The sequence below is a fragment of the Bactrocera latifrons genome, unplaced genomic scaffold (genome assembly GCF_001853355.1).
Source record: "Bactrocera latifrons isolate USDA-ARS-PBARC rearing strain unplaced genomic scaffold, ASM185335v1 scaffold_237, whole genome shotgun sequence".
Taxonomy (NCBI): Eukaryota; Metazoa; Arthropoda; class Insecta; order Diptera; family Tephritidae; genus Bactrocera; species Bactrocera latifrons.
In genome coordinates, this window is record NW_017535930.1 from 456,124 (window position 1) to 462,944 (window position 6,821).

The 6,821-nt window shown below is 34.0% G+C and overlaps 1 protein-coding gene across 1 annotated transcript in view; it reads left to right on the forward strand.

Moving 5' to 3' along the window:
- Positions 1-6,127: 6,127 nt before the first annotated feature.
- Positions 6,128-6,821, forward strand: part of LOC108969008 (proton-coupled amino acid transporter-like protein pathetic) — a 4,402-nt gene continuing 3,708 nt past the window's right edge. Inside the window, exon 1 of the mRNA XM_018933448.1 lies at positions 6,128-6,238. The gene's annotated coding sequence lies outside the window, so the exon portion shown is untranslated. The remainder of the gene's footprint in view (positions 6,239-6,821) is intronic.

Genomic DNA, 6,821 nt, shown 5'->3' on the forward strand with positions numbered 1-6,821 from the left:
AATGGCGACTGGCTGAAAATAAAAATCATTTTTTATGCTTTTTTTTTGAAATTCCTTTAAATATTATATTCCTTTAAATATTAAAAATTTTGACACGATGCTGGTAGAAACGATAAAGGGTTATATAAAGAAGGTTCACACAAAATTTCCAGTAAATCGGTTGTATAGAACTTGAGATAATGCCGGTACCGTATGGAAAAAAGTAATTTCGAGAAAAACGCGTTTAAAAAMGTGAGTCTACCTACCTACCGTGCTAGATACTGTGTCACTAAAGTAACTATAGCTCTTAAAATAATTTAAATTTTTARAAGGGATATGTTCTTAAGGGTCTAAACTTTAAATATATGAAAAAATCGAAATTTTCCAAATTCTAGAGTAGAATGCCCCCTTAACACAAAAACAAAAAAAAAAAAATTATATAAAAGCAACAAAAAAGTTATCGAGTTCGAATTCTTACAAAAGTTRGTATGTGGTTAACTCATTAAACTATTATAACCGCTAACTTCAAAACTAACAATTTTTCTTCATATGTTGGAACAGTTTTACTATTGTGAATAGTTCAATAGACAAATGAAAACACATATTTTTTAAGACTTAAAATCAGTTATTATTTTTTTTAGTAAACTAAGTGGTTACTAAAAGGCTTTTTTGACACATAAAGCAGAATTTATCCACAAAGTAATAATCCCAAGACAACAGCGCATGCGTGAAAGCAGTTTGAACATCTATGATAGTTTATTGTTTGTTTGATTCACTACTCACCAACGCTTGCCGAATCGAAGACGGTTGAGCATCACTCAAAAAGCGAGTAACTAAAATGTCATTAAAAAGAGTCCTAACATCCTTAACAGGCTAAGCCACAAAAGATATAAGAAGGTAATAAAAGCATGAAACCRGAGCAGTTCGTAAGTCAAAGGTTAGGTCGAACAGAAATTTATTTATTTATATGTAAAAAAGTAATTAATAATAATTAATAATTATTATATTTGCTATTTTAGAGACTTTGCCGTAACATCAAATTAGGTTATTTTTTCTTTAACTGTTTTAAATAAGCAAATGCGATATTAACTTTTATCAATATTTAAGTTTTTTAGACTTTTATGCACAATTGAATTACTCAGCCGTCAATTTAAGCTAATGATAAAAATAAAACAAAATGTTTAACAGTTATTTTGAATATATGAATAGTTTGTATGTACTTAAGAGAAAATAAATATCGTACAATTATAATTATTCAATTAATTATTAATCAAATTAAGCAAATTATAGATTGATGAAGAAAAAAAAAACGGAAAATAATTTTTTTAATGCCGTCCTTATTAAAAAATACATATAAGCGACTGACATAAGATGAATCTGTCCATTTCAAGTTACAAACAGGAACAAAAAAACTGTTAAAGTTTAAAAGCCATATTACATTTACTTTTAACATAATGTAATAATAACAGCGTATGTAATAAGCAATACGATATAAAAGGTTAGAAAATGGCAAGGTCAYAGCTTTAATTGTAGAAAACTGTTGCATGTAAAAAATAAAAAATGACACTATTTACTAAATTAACATTAACTATATGTATAGATATTAAAACAATAAATAAATGCAAGTAAGTTGCGCACCTTTTTTTTTTTTACATTTAATACAGCGCAACAGCTGCAGCAAAGTTCCTCTATACGTATAGTCGTCGTTGTCTAACTTTAGGTACAAGAATTTAACAGTTTCCAATTGGTTAGACCATAGGAAACTGTGTTAAAACATGGTTGGTATCATGGAGAATTTAGTTCAAAAATTGGATCAAAAATCGATGTATCTCACTTGGACAGATATTTATGCTTTRTGTTAACCAAAAACTWMTTAAAGTRCTTCACCTCATAGATCGACGAAGCGTTTTAAGCTCACCTCAAATTTAATTTATAATTTRTAAAGCAKTCAATATCAATCCCAAATACTTCGTTAAATTCTTTAAAGTTATGTCTATCGAAAAATTTCAATATCAGCCTGGCAAAACCAGACAAAGAAGAAAGTGACATGGTAATTCTATATCGCCTCCCTCAATACAATAAAGATCGTCCGACAATGGAGAGACTATTTGCATATATTTATAGTTTYTGCGGCTATACGCGACAAGTCGCTTCGGGCAAGTATGAGAAGTGATCGGCATATATTTTGTACCTTCTCTACCTAAGTTCAACGAGAATTCGAAATATACATACATATGTTCGTTCCAGTCAATATCCGTTTATATTATGAATTATTTTTCGCTTTCAATTTAATATACATGTTCTTTAGCTTTTCAAACCATATTTATCACTAACCACCCATGGTATTTTTACTCTCTTTAAGGATGTGTTGTCAATGACAACTGTATTGACATGACAGCATGGAAAGTTGCTGCTTTTAGATGCATAGTTTTAGGGGTACTGTTTTGCCTATCAAAATGTTGATTATTTTGTCAATATATGTGACCTGGTCTATGAAAAGGACGGCTTAGGTGCCAAAAAATCATTTTTCACTTTTTAGTTGATTCGGATGGAAGATGAGATTCTTTTTTTTTTTAACAGCTGTTAAAAAAAATTATTTTTCGCACGTTATCTCCCTTTTCGTAGACCAGGTCACATATACATAAACATACAACTATGTATGCATACATACGTACATACACCCAAGTGAAGCTAATAAAAGCGTTATAAAACCAGCCAAATGTACTGTTGTCCAGATATTTGTTGTCTGGATCATTGAAAATTTATTACACGACATCGACAATTCTTGGGCATAAGATAAATACCTTAAGTCCATGACTTATGCAAAGCTTTATACTGTTATGTTCATTAGTRTTTGATTTGTATGCTGGCAGTGACAGAATCTGATGAAATTGAAAATTGTGTTATGTAGGGTTTACTTGAAGCTGGGCGGTACCATGCCCATCGTTAAATATAAACACCATCTCTATGAAGGTCCCACCATCTTAGTGCAAAGTTTGATGCTTGTGGCGTACTTATTCAGTGAGTTATCGTTGGTGAGACTTGATGTGTCGCCAGCGGCCATGCCTCGGCTGTGAAGGGAGCAATTCACAGTAGTTGCAGTACTATTGCCACAGCTGCTTTGCAACGTAGAAGTGCTGCAGTCCGTGAAGACTTAGACTTCGAAAGCTCTCTGCTACGCTCTTCGCTATATCTCACACATGGCGTATATTTTCGGACAAAATTTGGAGATATGAAATTACAACTGTTTTTGTTGTAGTTATTGTAAAGGTTATCTAGTCCTGGTTAGGATTGTAAGGTTCAGATAAGTTGTCATCGAGGTCAYTCAACGGTAGCTTTAGGAAATGTGCTGTGATGAACCATAAAGAAAGCATGTCAGATRTGTAGGGTTAGCTGGGCATGCAAAGAGGTGGATAGTAGAAGCGGAGACTCGTTGCACGCTGGTCATACATACATATATTTTATATGTCGGTGTAGATTCTGAATAAGTATTAAATTAACCTGCTACTGTATCCAGAACGAAGCTGTGCAATGGTCACTCGTGATTGTCGCGGCACTTGAACACTTCGTCTGCATGTCTGAAGTTTGTTGAGTCCGTAGTCTGGTCGGCGTATTGTTTTATGTCGTCCACGTAGTTGAGGAAAGACCTCTTAACTCCACTAGGAGGCGATTCCACTACAAGCATGTGACTACAGGGATAATTTCTACGAAAACACCCCAGCAGAATCTTATTCATTATGSTTCTTAAYTSGGAGCCTGCGGGMCACACTATGCAGATGTTCAATGGCWGCCATCAAGAGGCATCCCGTTATAATGCAGAGTGCAGTGTCCTAACATGTCTGTAGTCTGCGTTTCACTGCATGCCAACCGACCATATTGATGAGGCGTAGCAAACCACCGAACGGCCGATTGCCTTGTAAGTTTGCCATCAGCGTTTCTTTGGCTTCTTCCCACGTGCTGCCCGGTAGCGACTTAAGGTCTTTGTTGCGGTGCTGTATTTGACTGTAATGACAGTCGTGTTAGGAGTGAATTAACACATGCTGCCGAATATCACACCTAAAATCTTAGTATTATTGACATTCGTAATTTTAACGCTATCGACTGCAATATAAAGCTGAAGTCTGYACTCCTTCGTCGAGTTAGTGCAAAGGGTTGCTGTGAATTTAGTGAGGGAGAGTGTTGGRTTCCGTGCAGCAAGGAAGCGAAAAAGGTCGGAAAACCTTGTTTAATTCTTCTCAATTTAGAGTTTTTATCTCGAAACAGTAAGGATGATTGTCGACCGCCAGGTAGTTCATAGTCCACCTCTTCAACCCTGGAGGGAGCCTCGATTTTTTCGATATCCTCAATTACCGTTGTGTCAGAGGCTTTTGACAGTTCCAACGCCACAAGGATCATCCTTTCGCAGGATGGTTTTTGATTGAGGACATGAACTATCTGGACCTTTATGACGCTAAGTGCTGCGGAGGTGCTGTCCCACAACGGCCGCTTTTACGTAATTCCCACAACAGCCGGTATTGGCGCGGAATGTATCTGGCCAAGAGCTGTACTTTCTTTCGCGCAGTCTAGGACGTGAAAACAAATTCATCTGACGTATGTATATAYGTATATACTTATTGMGCACTATTGGRGATAGGTTTAATTTCGATATCTTCGCTGAATCCTGAGCTACATACATATATATCTATATAAAATTAATGAAAATTCTATGGAAAGTCCACGTCTAATTTCGCTAATTTCCATATGACAYATTAAGGATCGTTTACTCAATGTCTGTTACGCAACCATATATAGGTTAAGTTTCGGTTAGCTTTACCGTAAAAAGGWGTATTGGTTGAGTTTACCAAAATATAACTGACACGTGCTTGTAACGGTCATTGAAAAAACTGCAGTAATAAAATAATGAATAAAATTCAATAAACTAGTGACAGACGCTTCACTGACGTAAATCAAGGCAATAAAATGTTTATGTTTTATTATTTARCAACCAAACTACTTACATACCGGTATGAATCACGCTCATTAATGGATATTTAAACTTTATGTTTGCTATTAACTTCCTGTACAAATATCAGATAATACATACATATGTCTGCTACTCCAAAAGTGCCATAAATTAAAATTCTCYCACTCAAGTATATATGTATGTAGGTACATACTATAGGGACATTGCTGGCACTTGTTTTAATGCGTATTGGAACTTTTAATTAAAATATAAACCAGACAATTGTCAATCATATCATTAATTGAAGAGTTTATATTTAATTAATTAGTTCGGAAGCATCTAACATTATTTTAAAGYAATTAATGCGTTATTATAGAACACTAAAGCAGAAATTTCCGCTGAAGCGTGAACCCAAGTAGACATGATTAATAAAAATATATGCACTCAAAGGAGTTCCCAGTGAGTGGATGCACTTAAATGTGTAAATTTTTTATATTATTATCTTAAGTTGTACACAATTCACGCTTATTTGCTTTGTAACACACGTAAAAAGTGTGCTGATGAGCTTGAGCATKTTAATGAAATTAATTAGAAATTTTAAACGTGGCTCTTAACGGTTAAATTTCGGTTACATTGGCTACAGACTAAACAATAAACTTATCGTATTAGTTTGTTATTTTGGAAAACGCACGAGTGAACTTCTTTTAGCTGAGCTATGTCGAAATGCTGCGCGCTAAACTATTTTCTGGTTGAAACAACAATGCCGTTATGCGTTTGAATTCAATACAAAAGAATTTGTGGCTACCATGCTGAATGATTAAAAGTTCTTTTTATGTTATCTCAATTTGATTAAGCTAATCTATTTGATTTATATGAGTGGTTTATTCGTCATAGCTTAGACCCTGTAGGACATATACTATACATCTATGTAGTATATGCATAACTTCAGCGGTACAATTGTAACTTCAGTGGTACAATTGTATATTGTGGATCAAATATGAAACAATATTTCTTACTGTGCATACTCATGTCCATTTACGATTTATATTAACAGACCTTTGGTCATCGGTATTGTATAGTATGATAAGTTTATTTGCCTTTAGTGATTGGTTTTAAAGTGGCACCTCAAAAATTTGCAGCAATTATTGGTAAATTGGTAATGCACTTGTCGATATAGTGACTTTGTAATCAGTCGAAGTCGGTCAATCTGCGCGTGCGGTTTACGCTTTTCAAAGTCGCATGAAATAAATTCACAAAGATATATTAATGAAAGAAAGAAATTAATTAATACTCAAGGAAAATTAACACTTAATTACGGTACGTTTATGGTATATATTCGCAAATATATATTGTTACGATAATATGAAGGAAGGAGTTTAGTTATATTTAAATAATGTATTTGGCATAGATTCCGTGTGCGAAAAAGTATTCTTTGGACATGTGAAAAACGAAAACTTGTTTGCCATGTGCAGATGCAAAACGTGAAAAAAATTAAATTCCATATGAATACGAATGGTGAAATGAGTGAAATAAATGGATTTCATGGAGCAACTCGCCATACGCTAGAAAGTTACGAAAAAAGCTACACTTTTATAACTCCGSTATAAATATAAGCATGCCAACGCCTAATCTATTTTCCAAACACTTGTAATAAACCTCCACTGRSATGGACWTCAGTTTTCAAGTTACATTCAGRAATAMCATCTGATCAAATTTGACCCGGACTGATAAAAACTACATTTTCACCGATTTTAGTACAAATCTTTAATATATCTATGCATTTGTTATAAGCCGCGACTGGTATCGTTTTCAGTTTCAAGACATATTCAGAAATACTATCTGATCAAATTTGAACCGGACTGAAAAAAAGATACATCTTCACGTATCAATCTTTAATACA